Source organism: Lonchura striata, unplaced genomic scaffold, assembly GCF_046129695.1.
Source record: "Lonchura striata isolate bLonStr1 unplaced genomic scaffold, bLonStr1.mat Scaffold_172, whole genome shotgun sequence".
Classification (NCBI taxonomy): Eukaryota; Metazoa; Chordata; class Aves; order Passeriformes; family Estrildidae; genus Lonchura; species Lonchura striata.
The window spans coordinates 185,892-206,160 of record NW_027461112.1 but is presented as its reverse complement, the minus strand read 5'-3'; positions in this window follow the sequence as shown (position 1 = coordinate 206,160).

The window sequence follows — 20,269 nt, the reverse complement described above, 5'->3', positions numbered from 1 at the left end:
TGGGTACAACCTTTGGCCATTTTCCCTGGGAAAGAAAACTCACCAGTCCAGGTTCCTGATGTCAGTTTGTAGGGCTCCCTTGTGTCTATCAGGGCAGCACAAGTTGGAGGTGGGGACAACTTTGGTCTGCGATCCATCCTTCGATAGAGGGACTCTTTACAGTCAGTTCCCAGCCCAGTGCCAGGGGCCCCTGGGCACATCCTTTGGCCATTTTCCCTGGAAAAGAAAACTCACCAGTCCAGGTACCTGATGTCAGTTTGTAGGGCTCCCTTGGGTCTATCAGGGCAGCAGAGGTTTGTGGAGGGGATAACTTCAGTTTGGGGACCATCCTTTGATATAAGGATTTTTTGCATTCAGGTCCCATCCCAGGACCAGGGGCCCCTGGGGACATCCTTTGGCCATTTTCCCTGGGAAAGAAAACTCACCAGTCCAGGTTGCTGATGTCAGTTTGTAGGGCTCCCTTGGGTCTATCAGGGCAGCACAAGTTTGAGGTGGGGAGAACTTCGGTCTGGAGTCCAGCCTTCGATATAAGGATTTTGTGCAGTCAGGTCCCAGCCCAGTGCCAGGGGCCCCTGGGCACATCCTTTGGCCATTTTCCCTGGGAAAGAAAACTCACCAGTCCAGGTTCCTGATGTCAGTTTGTAGGGCTCCCTTGGGTCTATCAGGGCAGCAGAGTTTTGAGGTGGGGACAACTTTGGTCTGCGATCCATCCTTCGATATAAGGATTCTTTGCAGTCAGGTCCCAGTGCTGTGCTTGGGGCCCCTGGGTACAACCTTTGGCAATTTTCCCTGGGAAAGAAAACTCACCAGTCCAGGTTCCTGATGTCAGTTTGTAGGGCTCCCTTGGGTCTATCAGGGCGGCACAACTTTGGGGAGGGGACAATTTTGGTCTGGGGTCCATCCTTCGATATAAGGATTTTGTGCAGTCAGGTCCCAGTCCAAGGCCAGTGGCCCCTGGGCACATCCTTTGGCCATTTTTCCTGGAAAGGAAAACTCACCAGTCCAGGTTGCTGATGTCAGTTTGTAGGGCTCCCTTGGGTCAATCAGGGCAGCAGAAGTTTGAGGAGGGGACAACTTCGGTCTGCGATCCATCCTTCGATAAAATGATTTTTTGAAGTCAGGCCCCTGCCCAGTGCCAGGGGCCCCTGGGCACATCCTTTGACCATTTTCTTTGGGAAAGAAAACTCACCAGTCCAGGTTGCTGATGTCAGTTTGTAGGTCTCCCTTGGGTCTATCAGGGCAGCACAAATTTGAGGAGGGGACAACTTCGGTCTGGAGTCCAGCCTTTGATATAAGGATTTTGTGCAGTCAGGTCCCAGCCCAAGGCCTGGGGCCCCTGGGCACATCCTTTGGCCATTTTCCCTGGGAAAGAAAACTCACCAGTCCAGGTTGCTGATGTCAGTTTGTAGGGCTCCCTTGGCTTTATCAGGGCAGCAGAGGTTTGTGGAGGGGACAACTTCAGTTTGGGGACCATCCTTTGATATAAGTATTTTTTGCATTCAGGTCCCAGCCCAGGACCACGGGCCCCTGGGCACATCCTTTGGCCATTTCTCCTGGGGAAGAAAATTCACCAGTCCAGGTACCTGATGTCAGTTTGTAGGGCTCCCTTGGGTCTATCAGGGCAGCAGAGTTTTGAGGAGGGGACAATTTTGGTCTGGGGTCCATCCTTCGATATAAGGATTTTGTGAAGTCAGGTCCCAGCCCAGAGCCAGTGGCCCCTGGGCACATCCTTTGGCCATTTTCCCTGGAAAAGAAAACTCACCAGTCCAGGTTGCTGATGTCAGTTTGTAGGGCTCCCTTGGCTTTATCTGGGCAGCAGAGGTTTGTGGAGGGGACAACTTCAGTTTGGGGACCATCCTTTGATATAAGGATTTTTTGCATTCAGGTCCCATCCCAGGACCAGGGGCCCCTGGGGACATCCTTTGGCCATTTCTCCTGGGGAAGAAAATTCACCAGTCCAGGTTGCTGATGTCAGTTTGTAGGGCTCCCTTGGGTCTGTCAGGGCAGCAGAGTTTTGAGGAGGGGACAATTTTGGTCTGGGGTCCATCCTTCGATATAAGGATTTTGTGAAGTCAGGTCCCAGCCCAGGACCAGGGGCCCCTGGGCACATCCTTTGGCCATTTTCCCTGGGAAAGAAAACTCACCAGTCCAGGTTGCTGATGTCAGTTTGTAGGGCTCCCTTGGGTCTATCAGGTCAGCACATGTTTGATTAGGGGACAACTTTGGTCTGCGATCCATCCTTTGATATAGGGATTTTTTGCATTCAGGTCCCAGCCCAGGGCCAGGGGCCCCTGGGCACATCCTTTGGCCATTTTCCCTGGGAAAGAAAACTCAGCAGTCCAGGTTCCTGATGTCAGTTTGTAGGGCTCCCTTGGGTCTATCAGGGCGGCACAACTTTGGGGAGGGGACAACTTCGGTCTGGGGTCCATCCTTCAATATAAGGATTTTTTGCTTTGAGGTCATAGCCCAGTGCTAGGGGCCCCTGGGCACTTCCTTTGGCCATTTTCCCTGGGAAAGAAAACTCACCAGTCCAGGTTCCTGATGTCAGTTTGTAGGGCTCCCTTGGGTCTATCAGGGCAGCAAAACTTGAGGTGGGGACAACTTTGGTCTGCGATCCATCCTTCGATATAAGGATTCTTTGCAGTCAGGTCCCAGTGCTGTGCTTGGGGCCCCTGGGTACAACCTTTGGCAATTTTCCCTGGGAAAGAAAACTCACCAGTCCAGGTTGCTGATGTCAGTTTGTCGGGCTCCCTTGGGTATATCAGGGCAGCAGAGTTTTGAGGAGGGGACAATTTTGGTCTGGGGTCCATCCTTCGATATAAGGATTTTGTGCAGTCAGGTCCCAGTCCAAGGCCAGTGGCCCCTGGGCACATCCTTTGGCCATTTTTCCTGGAAAGGAAAATTCACCAGTCCAGGTTGCTGATGTCAGTTTGTAGGGCTCCCTTGGGTCTATCAGGGCAGCAGAGTTTTGAGGAGGGGAAAACTTCGGTCTGGGGTCCATCCTTCGATATAAGGATTTTGTGCCATCAAGTCCCAACCAGGGGCCAGGGGCCCCTGGGCACATCCTTTGGCCACTTTTCCTGGGAAAGAAAACTCACCAGTCCAGGTACCTGATGTCAGTTTGTAGGGCTCCCTTGGGTCAATCAGGGCAGCAGAAGTTTGAGGAGGGGACAACTTCGGTCTGCGATCCATCCTTCGATAAAATGATTTTTTGAAGTCAGGCCCCTGCCCAGTGCCAGGGGCCCCTGGGCACAACCTTTGACCATTTTCTTTGGGAAAGAAAACTCACCAGTCCAGGTTGCTGATGTCAGTTTGTAGGTCTCCCTTGGGTCTAACAGGGCAGCACAAATTTGAGGAGGGGACAACTTCGGTCTGGAGTCCAGCCTTCGATATAGGGATTCTTTACAGTCAGGTCCCAGCCCAGTGCCAGGGGCCCCTGGGCACATCCTTTGGCCATTTTCCCTGGAAAAGAAAACTCACCAGTCCAGGTTGCTGATGTCAGTTTGTAGGGCTCCCTTGGGTCTATCAGGGCAGCAGAGGTTTGTGGAGGGGACAACTTCAGTTTGGGGACCATCCTTTGATATAAGGTTTTTTTGCATTCAGGTCCCATCCCAGGACCAGGGGTCCCTGGGGACATCCTTTGGCCATTTTCCCTGGAAAAGAAAACTCACCAGTCCAGGTTCCTGATGTCAGTTTGTAGGGCTCCCTTGGGTCTATCAGGGCAGCACAAGTTTGAGGTGGGGACAACTTTGGTCTGCGATCCATCCTTCGATATAGGGATTCTTTGCAGTCAGGCCCCAGCCCAGGGCCAGGGGCCTCTGGGCACATCCTTTGGCCATTTTCCCTGGAAAAGAAAACTCACCAGTCCAGGTTCCTGATGTCAGTTTGTAGGGCTCCCTTGGGTCTATCAGGGCAGCGCAGGTTTGAGGTGGGGACAACTTCGGTCTGCGATCCATCCTTCGATATAATGATTCTTTGAAGTCAGGTCCCAGCCCAGGACCAGGGGAGCCTGGGCACATCCTTTGGCCATTTTCCCTGGAAAAGAAAATTCACCAGTCCAGGTACCTGATGTCAGTTTGTAGGGCTCCCTTGGATCTATCAGGGCAGCAGAGTTTTGAGGAGGGGACAATTTTGGTCTGGGGTCCATCCTTCGATATAAGGATTTTGTGAAGTCAGGTCCCAGCCCAGAGCCAGGGGCCCCTGGGCACATCCTTTGGCCATTTTCCCTGGAAAAGAAAACTCACCAGTCCAGGTTGCTGATGTCAGTTTGTAGGGCTCCCTTGGCTTTATCTGGGCAGCAGAGGTTTGTGGAGGGGACAACTTCAGTTTGGGGACCATCCTTTGATATAAGGATTTTTTGCATTCAGGTCCCATCCCAGGACCAGGGGCCCCTGGGGACATCCTTTGGCCATTTTCCCTGGAAAAGAAAACTCACCAGTCCAGGTTCCTGATGTCAGTTTGTAGGGCTCCCTTGGGTCTATCAGGGCAGCACAAGTTTGAGGTGGGGACAACTTTGGTCTGCGATCCATCCTTCGATATAATGATTCTTTGCAGTCAGGCCCCAGCCCAGGGCCAGGGGCCTCTGGGCACATCCTTTGGCCATTTCCCCTGGAAAAGAAAACTCACCAGTCCAGGTTCCTGATGTCAGTTTGTAGGGCTCCCTTGGGTCTATCAGGGCAGCACAACTTGAGGTGGGGACAACTTTGGTCTGCGATCCATTCTTCGATATAAGGATTCTTTGCATTCAGGTCCCAGTGCTGTGCTTGGGGCCCCTGGGTACAACCTTTGGCAATTTTCCCTGGGAAAGAAAACTCACCAGTCCAGGTTCCTGATGTCAGTTTGTAGGGCTCCCTTGTGTCTATCAGGGCAGCACAAGTTGGAGGTGGGGACAACTTTGGTCTGCGATCCATCCTTCGATAGAGGGACTCTTTACAGTCAGTTCCCAGCCCAGTGCCACGGGCCCCTGGGCACATCCTTTGGCCATTTTCCCTGGAAAAAAAACTCACCAGTCCAGGTACCTGATGTCAGTTTGTAGGGCTCCCTTGGCTTTATCTGGGCAGCAGAGGTTTGTGGAGGGGATAACTTCAGTTTGGGGACCATCCTTTGATATAAGGATTTTTTGCATTCAGGTCCCATCCCAGGACCAGGGGCCCCTGGGGACATCCTTTGGCCATTTTCCCTGGGAAAGAAAACTCACCAGTCCAGGTTGCTGATGTCAGTTTGTAGGGCTCCCTTGGGTCTATCAGGGCAGCACAAGTTTGAGGTGGGGAGAACTACGGTCTGGAGTCCAGCCTTCGATATAAGGATTTTGTGCAGTCAGGTCCCAGCCCAGTGCCAGGGGCCCCTGGGCACATCCTTTGGCCATTTTCTTTGGGAAAGAAAACTCACCACTCCAGGTTCCTCATGTCAGTTTGTAGGGCTCCCTTGGGTCTATCAGGGCAGCGCAGGTTTGAGGTGGGGACAACTTTGGTCTGCGATCCATCCTTCGATATAGGGATTCATTACAGTCAGGTCCCAGCCCAGTGCCAGGGGCCCCTGGGCACATCCTTTGGCCATTTTCCCTGGAAAAGAAAACTCACCAGTCCAAGTTCCTGATGTCAGTTTGTAGGGCTCCCTTGTGTCTATCAGGGCAGCACAACTTTGGGGAGGGGACAACTTCGGTCTGGGGTCCATCCTTCAATATAAGGATTTTTTGCTTTGAGGTCCTAGCCCAGTGCTAGGGGCCCCTGGGCACATCCTTTGGCCATTTTCCCTGGGAAAGAAAACTCACCAGTCCAGGTTCCTGATGTCAGTTTGTAGGGCTCCCTTGGGTCTATCAGGGCAGCAGAGTTTTGAGGTGGGGACAACTTTGGTCTGCGATCCATCCTTCGATATAAGGATTCTTTGCAGTCAGGTCCCAGTGCTGTGCTTGGGGCCCCTGGGTACAACCTTTGGCAATTTTCCCTGGGAAAGAAAACTCACCAGTCCAGGTTGCTGATGTCAGTTTGTCGGGCTCCCTTGGGTATATCAGGGCAGCAGAGTTTTGAGGAGGGGACAATTTTGGTCTGGGGTCCATCCTTCGATATAAGGATTTTGTGCAGTCAGGTCCCAGTCCAAGGCCAGTGGCCCCTGGGCACATCCTTTGGCCATTTTTCCTGGAAAGGAAAATTCACCAGTCCAGGTTGCTGATGTCAGTTTGTAGGGCTCCCTTGGGTCTATCAGGGCAGCAGAGTTTTGAGGAGGGGAAAACTTCGGTCTGGGGTCCATCCTTCGATATAAGGATTTTGTGCCATCAAGTCCCAACCAGGGGCCAGGGGCCCCTGGGCACATCCTTTGGCCATTTTTCCTGGGAAAGAAAACTCACCAGTCCAGGTACCTGATGTCAGTTTGTAGGGCTCCCTTGGGTCAATCAGGGCAGCAGAAGTTTGAGGAGGGGACAACTTCGGTCTGCGATCCATCCTTCGATAAAATGATTTTTTGAAGTCAGGCCCCTGCCCAGTGCCAGGGGCCCCTGGGCACAACCTTTGACCATTTTCTTTGGGAAAGAAAACTCACCAGTCCAGGTTGCTGATGTCAGTTTGTAGGTCTCCCTTGGGTCTAACAGGGCAGCACAAATTTGAGGAGGGGACAACTTCGGTCTGGAGTCCAGCCTTCGATATAGGGATTCTTTACAGTCAGGTCCCAGCCCAGTGCCAGGGGCCCCTGGGCACATCCTTTGGCCATTTTCCCTGGAAAAGAAAACTCACCAGTCCAGGTTGCTGATGTCAGTTTGTAGGGCTCCCTTGGGTCTATCAGGGCAGCAGAGGTTTGTGGAGGGGACAACTTCAGTTTGGGGACCATCCTTTGATATAAGGTTTTTTTGCATTCAGGTCCCATCCCAGGACCAGGGGCCCCTGGGCACATCCTTTGGCCATTTTCCCTGGAAAAGAAAACTCACCAGTCCAGGTTCCTGATGTCAGTTTGTAGGGCTCCCTTGGGTCTATCAGGGCAGCACAAGTTTGAGGTGGGGACAACTTTGGTCTGCGATCCATCCTTCGATATAGGGATTCTTTGCAGTCAGGCCCCAGCCCAGGGCCAGGGGCCTCTGGGCACATCCTTTGGCCATTTTCCCTGGAAAAGAAAACTCACCAGTCCAGGTTCCTGATGTCAGTTTGTAGGGCTCCCTTGGGTCTATCAGGGCAGCGCAGGTTTGAGGTGGGGACAACTTCGGTCTGCGATCCATCCTTCGATATAATGATTCTTTGAAGTCAGGTCCCAGCCCAGGACCAGGGGAGCCTGGGCACATCCTTTGGCCATTTTCCCTGGAAAAGAAAATTCACCAGTCCAGGTACCTGATGTCAGTTTGTAGGGCTCCCTTGGATCTATCAGGGCAGCAGAGTTTTGAGGAGGGGACAATTTTGGTCTGGGGTCCATCCTTCGATATAAGGATTTTGTGAAGTCAGGTCCCAGCCCAGAGCCAGGGGCCCCTGGGCACATCCTTTGGCCATTTTCCCTGGAAAAGAAAACTCACCAGTCCAGGTTGCTGATGTCAGTTTGTAGGGCTCCCTTGGCTTTATCAGGGCAGCAGAGGTTTGTGGAGGGGACAACTTCAGTTTGGGGACCATCCTTTGATATAAGGATTTTTTGCATTCAGGTCCCATCCCAGGACCAGGGGCCCCTGGGGACATCCTTTGGCCATTTTCCCTGGAAAAGAAAACTCACCAGTCCAGGTTCCTGATGTCAGTTTGTAGGGCTCCCTTGGGTCTATCAGGGCAGCACAAGTTGGAGGTGGGGACAACTTTGGTCTGCGATCCATCCTTCGATAGAGGGACTCTTTACAGTCAGTTCCCAGCCCAGTGCCAGGGGCCCCTGGGCACATCCTTTGGCCATTTTCCCTGGGAAAGAAAACTCACCAGTCCAGGTTCCTGATGTCAGTTTGTAGGGCTCCCTTGGGTCTATCAGGGCAGCAGAGTTTTGAGGTGGGGACAACTTTGGTCTGCGATCCATCCTTCGATATAAGGATTCTTTGCAGTCAGGTCCCAGTGCTGTGCTTGGGGCCCCTGGGTACAACCTTTGGCAATTTTCCCTGGGAAAGAAAACTCACCAGTCCAGGTTCCTGATGTCAGTTTGTAGGGCTCCCTTGGGTCTATCAGGGCGGCACAACTTTGGGGAGGGGACAATTTTGGTCTGGGGTCCATCCTTCGATATAAGGATTTTGTGCAGTCAGGTCCCAGTCCAAGGCCAGTGGCCCCTGGGCACATCCTTTGGCCATTTTTCCTGGAAAGGAAAACTCACCAGTCCAGGTTGCTGATGTCAGTTTGTAGGGCTCCCTTGGGTCAATCAGGGCAGCAGAAGTTTGAGGAGGGGACAACTTCGGTCTGCGATCCATCCTTCGATAAAATGATTTTTTGAAGTCAGGCCCCTGCCCAGTGCCAGGGGCCCCTGGGCACATCCTTTGACCATTTTCTTTGGGAAAGAAAACTCACCAGTCCAGGTTGCTGATGTCAGTTTGTAGGTCTCCCTTGGGTCTATCAGGGCAGCACAAATTTGAGGAGGGGACAACTTCGGTCTGGAGTCCAGCCTTTGATATAAGGATTTTGTGCAGTCAGGTCCCAGCCCAAGGCCTGGGGCCCCTGGGCACATCCTTTGGCCATTTTCCCTGGGAAAGAAAACTCACCAGTCCAGGTTGCTGATGTCAGTTTGTAGGGCTCCCTTGGCTTTATCAGGGCAGCAGAGGTTTGTGGAGGGGACAACTTCAGTTTGGGGACCATCCTTTGATATAAGTATTTTTTGCATTCAGGTCCCAGCCCAGGACCACGGGCCCCTGGGCACATCCTTTGGCCATTTCTCCTGGGGAAGAAAATTCACCACTCCAGGTACCTGATGTCAGTTTGTAGGGCTCCCTTGGGTCTATCAGGGCAGCAGAGTTTTGAGGAGGGGACAATTTTGGTCTGGGGTCCATCCTTCGATATAAGGATTTTGTGAAGTCAGGTCCCAGCCCAGAGCCAGTGGCCCCTGGGCACATCCTTTGGCCATTTTCCCTGGAAAAGAAAACTCACCAGTCCAGGTTGCTGATGTCAGTTTGTAGGGCTCCCTTGGCTTTATCTGGGCAGCAGAGGTTTGTGGAGGGGACAACTTCAGTTTGGGGACCATCCTTTGATATAAGGATTTTTTGCATTCAGGTCCCATCCCAGGACCAGGGGCCCCTGGGCACATCCTTTGGCCATTTTCCCTGGGAAAGAAAACTCACCAGTCCAGGTTCCTGATGTCAGTTTGTAGGGCTCCCTTGGGTCTATCAGGGCAGCACAAGTTTGAGGTGGGGACAACTTTGGTCTGCGATCCGTCCTTCGATATAGGGATTCTTTACAGTCAGGTCCCAGCCCAGTTCCAGGGGCCCCTGGGCACATCCTTTGGCCATTTTCCCTGGGAAAGAAAACTCACCAGTCCAGGTTGCTGATGTCAGTTTGTAGGGCTCCCTTGGGTCTATCAGGTCAGCACATGTTTGATTAGGGGACAACTTTGGTCTGCGATCCATCCTTTGATATAGGGATTTTTTGCATTCAGGTCCCAGCCCAGGGCCAGGGGCCCCTGGGCACATCCTTTGGCCATTTTCCCTGGGAAAGAAAACTCAGCAGTCCAGGTTCCTGATGTCAGTTTGTAGGGCTCCCTTGGGTCTATCAGGGCGGCACAACTTTGGGGAGGGGACAACTTCGGTCTGGGGTCCATCCTTCAATATAAGGATTTTTTGCTTTGAGGTCATAGCCCAGTGCTAGGGGCCCCTGGGCACTTCCTTTGGCCATTTTCCCTGGGAAAGAAAACTCACCAGTCCAGGTTCCTGATGTCAGTTTGTAGGGCTCCCTTGGGTCTATCAGGGCAGCAAAACTTGAGGTGGGGACAACTTTGGTCTGCGATCCATCCTTCGATATAAGGATTCTTTGCAGTCAGGTCCCAGTGCTGTGCTTGGGGCCCCTGGGTACAACCTTTGGCAATTTTCCCTGGGAAAGAAAACTCACCAGTCCAGGTTGCTGATGTCAGTTTGTCGGGCTCCCTTGGGTCTATCAGGGCAGCAGAGTTTTGAGGAGGGGAAAACTTCGGTCTGGGGTCCATCCTTCGATATAAGGATTTTGTGCCATCAAGTCCCAACCAGGGGCCAGGGGCCCCTGGGCACATCCTTTGGCCATTTTTCCTGGGAAAGAAAACTCACCAGTCCAGGTACCTGATGTCAGTTTGTAGGGCTCCCTTGGGTCAATCAGGGCAGCAGAAGTTTGAGGAGGGGACAACTTCGGTCTGCGATCCATCCTTCGATAAAATGATTTTTTGAAGTCAGGCCCCTGCCCAGTGCCAGGGGCCCCTGGGCACATCCTTTGACCATTTTCTTTGGGAAAGAAAACTCACCAGTCCAGGTTGCTGATGTCAGTTTGTAGGTCTCCCTTGGGTCTATCAGAGCAGCACAAATTTGAGGAGGGGACAACTTCGGTCTGGAGTCCAGCCTTCGATATAAGGATTTTGTGCAGTCAGGTCCCAGCCCAAGGCCTGGGGCCCCTGGGCACATCCTTTGGCCATTTTCCCTGGAAAAGAAAACTCACCAGTCCAGGTTCCTGATGTCAGTTTGTAGGGCTCCCTTGGGTCTATCAGGGCAGCACAACTTGAGGTGGGGACAACTTTGGTCTGCGATCCATTCTTCGATATAAGGATTCTTTGCATTCAGGTCCCAGTGCTGTGCTTGGGGCCCCTGGGTACAACCTTTGGCAATTTTCCCTGGGAAAGAAAACTCACCAGTCCAGGTTCCTGATGTCAGTTTGTAGGGCTCCCTTGTGTCTATCAGGGCAGCACAAGTTGGAGGTGGGGACAACTTTGGTCTGCGATCCATCCTTCGATAGAGGGACTCTTTACAGTCAGTTCCCAGCCCAGTGCCAGGGGCCCCTGGGCACATCCTTTGGCCATTTTCCCTGGAAAAGAAAACTCACCAGTCCAGGTACCTGATGTCAGTTTGTAGGGCTCCCTTGGCTTTATCTGGGCAGCAGAGGTTTGTGGAGGGGATAACTTCAGTTTGGGGACCATCCTTTGATATAAGGATTTTTTGCATTCAGGTCCCATCCCAGGACCAGGGGCCCCTGGGGACATCCTTTGGCCATTTTCCCTGGGAAAGAAAACTCACCAGTCCAGGTTGCTGATGTCAGTTTGTAGGGCTCCCTTGTGTCTATCAGGGCAGCACAAGTTGGAGGTGGGGACAACTTTGGTCTGCGATCCATCCTTCGATAGAGGGACTCTTTACAGTCAGGTCCCAGCCCAGTGCCAGAGGCCGCTGGGCACATCCTTTGGCCATTTTCCCTGGGAAAGAAAACTCACCAGTCCAGGTTGCTGATGTCAGTTTGTAGGGCTCCCTTGGGTCTATCAGGGCAGCACAAGTTTGAGGTGGGGAGAACTTCGGTCTGGAGTCCAGCCTTCGATATAAGGATTTTGTGCAGTCAGGTCCCAGCCCAGTGCCAGGGGCCCCTGGGCACATCCTTTGGCCATTTTCTTTGGGAAAGAAAACTCACCACTCCAGGTTCCTCATGTCAGTTTGTAGGGCTCCCTTGGGTCTATCAGGGCAGCGCAGGTTTGAGGTGGGGACAACTTTGGTCTGCGATCCATCCTTTGATATAGGGATTCATTACAGTCAGGTCCCAGCCCAGTGCCAGGGGCCCCTGGGCACATCCTTTGGCCATTTTCCCTGGAAAAGAAAACTCACCAGTCCAAGTTCATGATGTCAGTTTGTAGGGCTCCCTTGTGTCTATCAGGGCAGCACAACTTTGGGGAGGGGACAACTTCGGTCTGGGGTCCATCCTTCAATATAAGGATTTTTTGCTTTGAGGTCCTAGCCCAGTGCTAGGGGCCCCTGGGCACATCCTTTGGCCATTTTCCCTGGGAAAGAAAACTCACCAGTCCAGGTTCCTGATGTCAGTTTGTAGGGCTCCCTTGGGTCTATCAGGGCGGCACAACTTTGGGGAGGGGACAATTTTGGTCTGGGGTCCATCCTTCGATATAAGGATTTTGTGCAGTCAGGTCCCAGCCCAAGGCCTGGGGCCCCTGGGCACATCCTTTGGCCATTTTCCCTGGGAAAGAAAACTCACCAGTCCAGGTTCCTGATGTCAGTTTGTAGGGCTCCCTTGGGTCTATCAGGGCACCACAAGTTTGAGGTGGGGAGAACTTCGGTCTGGAGTCCAGCCTTCGATATAAGGATTTTGTGAAGTCAGGTCCCAGCCCAGGGCCAGGGGCCCCTGGGCACATCCTTTGGCCATTTTCCCTGGAAAAGAAAACTCACCAGTCCAAGTTCCTGATGTCAGTTTGTAGGGCTCCCTTGGGTCTATCAGGGCAGCAGAGTTTTGTGGAGGGGACAATTTTGGTCTGGGGTCCATCCTTCGATATAAGGATTTTGTGAAGTCAGGTCCCAGCCCAGGGCCAGGGGCCCCTGGGCACATCCTTTGGCCATTTTCCCTGGGAAAGAAAACTCACCAGTCCAGGTTGCTGATGTCAGTTTGTAGGGCTCCCTTGGGTCTATCAGGTCAGCACATGTTTGATTAGGGGACAACTTTGGTCTGCGATCCATCCTTTGATATAGGGATTTTTTGCATTCAGGTCCCAGCCCAGGGCCAGGGGCCCCTGGGCACATCCTTTGGCCATTTTCCCTGGGAAAGAAAACTCAGCAGTCCAGGTTCCTGATGTCAGTTTGTAGGGCTCCCTTGGGTCTATCAGGGCGGCACAACTTTGGGGAGGGGACAACTTCGGTCTGGGGTCCATCCTTCAATATAAGGATTTTTTGCTTTGAGGTCATAGCCCAGTGCTAGGGGCCCCTGGGCACTTCCTTTGGCCATTTTCCCTGGGAAAGAAAACTCACCAGTCCAGGTTGCTGATGTCAGTTTGTAGGGCTCCCTTGGGTCTATCAGGGCACCAAAACTTGAGGTGGGGACAACTTTGGTCTGCGATCCATCCTTCGATATAGGGATTCATTACAGTCAGGTCCCAGCCCAGTGCCAGGGGCCCCTGGGCACATCCTTTGGCCATTTTCCCTGGGAAAGAAAACTCACCAGTCCAAGTTCCTGATGTCAGTTTGTAGGGCTCCCTTGTGTCTATCAGGGCAGCAGAGTTTTGAGGAGGGGACAACTTTGGTCTGCGATCCATCCTTCGATATAAGGATTTTTTTGCAGTCAGGCCCCAGCCCAGTGCCAGGAGCCCCTGGGCACATCCTTTGGCCATTTTCCCTGGGAAAGAAAACTCACCAGTCCAGGTTGCTGATGTCAGTTTGTAGGGCTCCCTTGGGTCTATCTGGGCAGCACAAGTATGAGATGGGGACCATTTTGTCTGGGGTCCAGCCTTTGATTTAATGATTCTTTGCAGTCAGGCCCTAGCCCAGGGCCAGGGGCACCTGGGCACGTCCTTTGGCCATTTTCCCTGGGAAAGAAAACTCAGCAGTCCAGGTTCCTGATGTCAGTTTGTAGGGCTCCCTTGGGTCTATCAGGGCGGCACAACTTTGGGGAGGGGACAACTTCGGTCTGGGGTCCATCCTTCAATATAAGGATTTTTTGCTTTGAGGTCATAGCCCAGTGCTAGGGGCCCCTGGGCACTTCCTTTGGCCATTTTCCATGGAAAAGAAAATTCACCAGTCCAGGTTCCTGATGTCCGTTTGTAGGGCTTCCTGCGGACTGTCAGGGCAGCACCTGCTGGAGATGGTGGCAACTATGGTCTGGGATATATCCTTCGTTGTATGAATTTTTTGCTGTCAGGTCCCTGCTCAGGAGCAGGGTCCCCTGGGCATGTGCCTCAATTTTGAGGAAGTTTCTGTTTAGAATGTATGATTTTTTTTTGGCTTAAAGTAAAAAATTTATTTTTTATTTTTAGTGAGGTTTATTTTTTTTTATTGCTTATTGCTATATTTTTTTGATATTTGTGTTAGGTTAGTAGTAGGGATAGCTTTACTTTTATACGTTGAAACGAGGGTCGTGCGTACTGGTGTTCATAAAGGTTTAATATTTTTATGGTTCTGATGTGTTAGGTTAATGAATTTATAACGTTTACAAGAATTTTTTTTGTTTTTATTTCAATACAGGCAGGGTTTTCTTAGTTTTAAGGATTTGTTTGGCATAGATTTTAGAGGCGTTATTGAGGGGATAGGACAGGGTGTCTCTGTTAATCTATTTGGCAATTTGGATACTGGGTAAATAAAATTAATATTTTGGTAGAATTTTGGGGTTTTGTTAGTTTAATTATTTATGAATTTGTGTGCCTGCAGCTGTAGTGTCTCTGCTGCAAGTCTCAGTATCCATTCATGTTTGTGTGCGTTAGGCAGTCCACTCGTGTACCAGCGAGTCCCCCCTGCAAGCGGCCGCAGAGCCGCTCCTTCGCTCTCCTGGGAATTCGGGGAGCGGCACACGGCTCTGCGACGAAGCCTTGATCTTTGTCACTTGGAGGTGGCACCAGGGAGCCTCAGGAGCGGCCGAGGAGTTGCTGTAAGTGGGGGAACTACTAGTGAGGGGGACCAGGGTCCACTCGAGTTTTGGGAACGCCGCCTCACCTCGCCTGCTCTTCAGCCAGGCAGACCCTGCCAGGAGGGCGTGGGCGAAGCGTGCGGCCCGAGGAGCCCGGCGTTCTCAAGAGAATAATGGTGAGCAGCAGAATTGCTGAGTTGTGGCTGCTGTGCGGCTGAGATCGTGCAGTGATGTTTGGTGTTCTCGATTGTAGCTGAGCACGGGACCACAGCCCGGTGACCATTGGACATTCCCCGCAGGCGAGGCAGCCTCCATTGCCAGGCGACGTGGATTCTCATCCCCAGATGCCAGAGAGATAAGTGGAGGGCTAAGGCCCGCAGAGGGGGTGAAAGCGGGGTGCTGGGAGGGCCTTTAGGATCAGGTTTGGGGGCAGGGATGTGCAAGAAGTGTCCCCTTAGGCCAGCTAAAGGGAAAGTGTCTGTTTTGATCACAGTGCTGAGGTGCTCAGGGCAGAGCAGTTCTGGTGTGTGTCCTGTCACTTGTCTCTGGTGCACTCTGTGTTCTTTGGGTCTCTCAGCTCTTTCTTCTCCTCAAAAGCTCTCTCTCCCTGTCCTGTGTCACGGGTGTCTGCACGTATTTGTCCCACAACTGCTCTGCCCTGCTGCATAGCCTGTAATAGCACAAGTCCTGGGGACTTGAAATTTGTCATTTGCAGGGTGTAGTTGGGCTCTAGATTGTATGGGGAGATTGACATAACATGTTTGGTGATGCTAAGTTGTCCTGCAGCCATTTGACACTAGTCCTAACTTCCTTTCAGGTGCTGACAATTCAAATATGTGGCAGAGAGCCCCAGTCCTGGGTGAGGGTGTTGCCATGATCAGGTCAGTCATGGTTTGCATTTGCAGGGGCTGCCTAAATGGTGACCGTGTTACAGCAGTGTTCTTTGCCTTTATTTTTAGGAGGTCCAGGCAGATAGCAGCAGTCAAGGCCGAGTGTGCCAGGTGAGCAGTGGACAGAAGCAGCTGTTGTTGCTCAGGTTTCAAGATTTGGTGCAATTGTAAGCATCCATTGTTGTTTGTGTGCTTTAGGGAATCCACTCAGTGTACTCATACCTCTGTCTCCAACTGGCTGATGGACCAGTTTTCATGCAGATGTGATCTTGTGGGAAGCAATACAGGACCCTGTGACAGATCCTTCCAATTTTGCATTTCAAGGTCCCCTCCTGGTAACCCACAGGAATGGGCAAGGAGTTGTGGTGAGGCAGGGAAGAGGAGTGAGGGTACCCTCAAGTTGCAGCAATGCCATGTCACCTTGTCTGCCCTTAACCTAGGTGTGCCTTGAGATGACGGTGTCAGAATCCAAGCGCGCCTGAGGTGTGTGGCCCAAGACTTCTTGGGAGACGGTGAGTAGCAGAATTGTCAGGTTCTGGCCCATGTGCTGTTAAGGTAGTGCATTGACGTTTGGTTTTCTTTCTCTTGGCAGAGCAAGAGATAACAGCCTGGTGACAACTGGAACTTCCCAGACAGGCACGAGGCCTCGATCTGCACCTGATGGGGATTTGCATCCCCAGATATGTGCAAGATAAGTGCAGGGCTACAATGCACAGAGGGGATGGAAGAGAGGTGCTGGGTTGGGACTCCCCAGGAGGGGTTTTTGAGTCAGTTTTGGAGATGGGGATGTGCAAGAAGTGTCCCCTTAGGCCAGCTAAAGGGAAAGTGTCTGTTTTGATCACAGTGCTGAGGTGCTCAGGGCAGAGCAGTTCTGGTGTGTGTCCTGTCACTTGTCTCTGGTGCACTCTGTGTTCTTTGGGTCTCTCAGCTCTTTCTTCTCCTCAAAAGCTCTCTCTCCCTGTCCTGTGTCACGGGTGTCTGCACGTATTTTTCCCACCGCTGCTCTGCCCTGCTGCATAGCCTGTAATAGCACAAGTCCTGGGGACTTGAAATTTGTCATTTGCAGGGTGTAGTTGGGCTCTAGATTGTATGGGGAGATTGACATAACATGTTTGGTGCTGTTAAGTTGTCCTGCAGCTGTTTGACACTAGTCCTAACTTCCTTTCAGATGCAGACAGTTCCGGTCAGTGGCAGAGAGCCCCAGTCCTGGGGTGAGGGTGTTGCCATGATCAGGTCAGTCATTGTTTGCATTTGCAGGGGAAGCCTAAAGGGTGACTGTGTTACAGCAGTGTTCTTTGCCTTTATTTTTAGGAGGTCCAGGCAGATAGCAGCAGTCAAGGCCGAGTGTGCCAGGTGAGCAGTGGACAGAAGCAGCTGTTGTTGCTCAGGTTTCAAGATTTGGTGCAATTGTAAGCATCCATTGTTGTTTGTGTGCTTTAGGGAATCCACTCAGAGTATGCCAAGCCCCTGTCACCAACAGCTGATGGCCTGGATTTCCGTGCTTGTGAGCCCTCTGGAAGGTGTTGCAGGACTCTGAGATGAAGCCTTGAAATTTTGTATTTCAAGATTGCATCAGAGTTGCCTTTGGCAATGGCTGAGGAGTTGTGGTGAGTCGCCGAGGTAGGGAGGGGGAGCCAAGGTCCACTCGTGTTTCAGCAATGCCGAGTCTCTTTGTCTCTTCTTAACCCAGGCAGACCCTGCGATGACGGTGGCAGCCTCTGAGCCTGGCCAAAGTGTGCGGCCCGAGCGTTCTCAGGAGAACGGTGAGTAGCAGGATTGCTGGGTTTTGTCCATTGTGCAGCTAAGATCATGCAGTGATGTTTGGTGTTCTCGATTGTAGCTGAGCACGGGACCACAGCCCGGTGACCATTGGACATTCCCCGCAGGCGAGGCAGCCTCCATTGGCACGCGACGTGGATTCTCATGCCCAGATGGCTGAGAGATTAGTGGAGGGCTCAGGCCCACAGTGGGGGTGAAAGCGGGGTGCTGGGAGGGCCTTTAGGATCAGGTTTGGGGGCAGGGATGTGCAAGAAGTGTCCCCTTAGGCCAGCTAAAGGGAAAGTGTCTGTTTTGATCACAGTGCTGAGGTGCTCAGGGCAGAGCAGTTCTGGTGTGTGTCCTGTCACTTGTCTCTGGTGCACTCTGTGTTCTTTGGGTCTCTCGGTCCTTTCTTCTCCTCAAAAGCTCTCTCTGCCTGTCCTGTGTCACGGGTGTCTGCACGTATTTGTCCCACAGCTGCTCTGCCCTGCTGCATAGCCTGTAATAGCACAAGTCCTGGGGACTTGAAATTTGTCATTTGCAGGGTGTAGTTGGGCTCTAGATTGTATGGGGAGATTGACATAACATGTTTGGTGATGCTAAGTTGTCCTGCAGCCATTTGACACTAGTCCTAACTTCCTTTCAGATGCAGACAGTTCAGGTCAGTGGCAGAGGGCCCCATTCTTGCGTGAGGATTTTCCCATGATCAGGTCAGTCATTGTTTGCATTTGCAGCGGCAGCCTGAATGGTGACCATGTTACAGCAGTGTTCTTTGCCTTTAATTTTAGGAGGTCCCGGCAGTTTGCAGCAGTCAAGGCCCTGTGTGCCAGGTGAGCAGTGGACAGAAGGAGTTGTTCTGGCTCAGGTCTCCATTTCTGGTGCAATTCTAAGCATCCACTCTTAGTTACTTTGTTTTATTTTAGGCAGTCGTCTTGCAAGATATCTCTGGTCCGGATGTCCAAGGCCAGGTGGGTGCAAGCGTAAGGTCTGGGTGGGTGTGCTTTTCAGGGCAGGGGGATGTTGTTTTCACAGAATCTCGGTGTGGGTTTTTTTGCTTTGTTTTTTTGCAGGTGCTGTCGCTGCCCTAGCTGTGTGAAGGAACAGAGGCGAGCGGGTGAGTTGGCATTTTGGCACGGTGACTCACAGGTGACTCTTATGCAGCAGCATGCTAAGTGTGTACCTTTTTGTTTTTCAGGTATCCTCCAGGCAGCCTGTGGAGTCAAATTGAGACTTCAGGTGAGCTGGGGCAGCGGTGTGTCGGAGTTTCAGGGATTCCTCTTTTCGTGGGCACTAGTTGCATTTTCTGTTTTGTCTTAGGTACCCTGAGGAGGAGCGTAGCTGAAGTTTGGAAACGGCAGCACCGAAGCGGATGTACAGAACATCTCGCCGTTCACATCCAACTGACATGGGATTCCATCCGGTTGTCTTGCAAAAGCTAAGTGCTGGGGCCAGTAGGTGGGAGATGGGGGAAAAACCTTCACTATCACAGGAGGCTATTTGATGTTAGCTTGGAGAAGAGGCCCATAGTGGGATGGGCCCCTCGGGAGCAAAGGGAGAGGGTTTCTCCTCAGCCCCCCCAGAGTCTTCGCTGGGCAGGGCAGTTCCGATCCCTCTCCGCGTTCTCGTGACGTTCGCATCGGCGGCCTTCTTTGACTCTTGACGTTGTCGTGGATCTTTTCACCATAGGAGCCCGCCTTCATGTCTGGAGCTATAGCTACAGTCACCCTGTAGTCATTTCTTCCTTCTCTAGGCCTACTGAGCTTCTTAGGCTTTCTCTTAAGTGCTTTGGCACTAACATCTTGAAAGGCGTTGCATGTCATCATCAAGTGCTACTGCCCTAGGGCTTTCTTTTCTTTGGCATCATCAGCCCATGGCTCATCTTGGGCCAGGAATCTTGGGTCCATAAGGTGAAATTGCCAGGCAGTTTCCATGTGTGTCTGTGTCACGTTGTCTGTGTCCGTGTCACGTTGTCTGTGTCTTAGGCCTTTGTTACATCTCCATGCTTTAGCAACATCATTTTGTGCCGTATCGGCCATATTTTGCTCACGTACCTTCCTGGATATCAGTTATTCTGGCATCTTTACATATTTACTTTTTGGGACCGGACGATGTACATGAGATGTTCTCATCCATCTTCATTCTCAGTTTTGGTAGCCCTTCTCTTGGACTTCCGTACGGATCTTATTAGCCCTTCATCACCTGACCACAGTAGTTCCGTAGCATCTGCCTTCTCAAAGGATATAGGGCTCAAAAATTAGTCTTCTGGAGAATTATATCAAGTCCTCACTTATCTTGTATCTCTGTCGGCTTACATTGTATGCACTTATGTTGCACCTACCTGTGTCGGCTTCTATTGTATGTGCGTATGTTGCGCCTACCTATGTTGGCTTATGTTGTTTGTGCTTATACTGTATGTACCTATGTTGTCTTATATTGTTTGTGCTTATACTGTATGTACCTACGTTGGCTTATGTTGTTTGTGCTTATACTGTATGTACCTACGATGGCTTATGTTGTTTGTGCTTATACTGTATGCACCTACGTTGCCTTATGTTGTTTGTGCTTATACTGTATGTACCTACGTTGCCTTATGTTGTTTGTGCTTATACTGTATGCACCTACGTTGCCTTATGTTGTTTGTGCTTATACTGTATGCACCTACGTTGCCTTATGTTGTTTGTGCTTATACTGTATGTACCTACGTTGCCTTATGTTGTTTGTGCTTATACTGTATGTACCTACGATGGCTTATGTTGTTTGTGCTTATACTGTATGTACCTACGATGGCTTATGTTGTATGCACCTCTGTTGTGGCAATTGTGATCGGAGCTGCCTTGCCCGGGCACGTAGTCACGCTCAGGTAGAGCAGTTATAAAGCTTTGCCGTTCATCTGTTCTCTACGGGGTTTGGGGTACAACACTGATGGGCCCAGAGTTGGTATAGCTCCTAGCTCTCAGATAGTCAGTCACTGACCGCCTCCCCTTGTCTCGTAGGTCCCCGGGTCCCTACAGAATTTCCTGGAATCTACCATTTGACATGGAGGTCCTGCGGTCAGAAGAAGCGTTTAAGCATATTCTTCAGTGCAGCGTTTCACGTAAGGGTGGCAGCCAGCGTGTCAGCAGAAGAATGTGTGAGAGTGTGACTGTCTGTGTCTGTCTGTGAGAGTTTGTGTGTGCTTGTGTCTGCAGCTGTGTGTGT